Source organism: Olea europaea, chromosome 21, assembly GCF_002742605.1.
Source record: "Olea europaea var. sylvestris chromosome 21, O_europaea_v1, whole genome shotgun sequence".
In the NCBI taxonomy this organism is placed as follows: domain Eukaryota; kingdom Viridiplantae; phylum Streptophyta; class Magnoliopsida; order Lamiales; family Oleaceae; genus Olea; species Olea europaea.
The window spans coordinates 8,821,009-8,821,661 of record NC_036257.1 but is presented as its reverse complement, the minus strand read 5'-3'; positions in this window follow the sequence as shown (position 1 = coordinate 8,821,661).

The following is a 653-nucleotide window of genomic DNA, read 5'->3' as shown; positions in this document are numbered from 1 at the left end:
TATTTATTATACAATTACATAAAAACTAAAGTATTACAAACGTTTTGAAAAAAAATGCATACATTTGAAATTATTACAATTACGAATCACAATGTACATAAAAGACCGCTTGAATTTTAATGTATGTTTAGTTTATCGATTCTACGCAACGTTCAATGCTAAAAATTCAATGTACTTTAATTATGGCTGTTAATGGATTGGATTTTGATCCAAATCCGATGAAATTAATGGAAGATAGATTTAGGGCTTCAATCCGATAACCCAATCGAGATTCAAATTCGATAATTCGTTAACTAAATGAATCAATGATTGGATTTTGATCCAAATTCGATCTGAATCCGATGAAATTAATGGGAAATGGATTTAGGGTCTTAATCCGATAACCCAATCGAGATTTAAATCCGATAATCCGTTAACTAAATGAATCAAATATGGATATAGGTCGATCCGATCCGATATTACTAAAACATTTCAAAAGAAATCTCTTTTAGAAATGAGTTAAAGGAGCATCACTTAGTATATATATATATATGATTTGGGCCTTCTAATATAATAAGTGAGCCCATCAAGATAGTTCAAATATTTTTTAAAATAATTAATTAATTAAAATCTTGTTGGGGCTATGATTTTCAATGAAAAAATAAATAAAATCT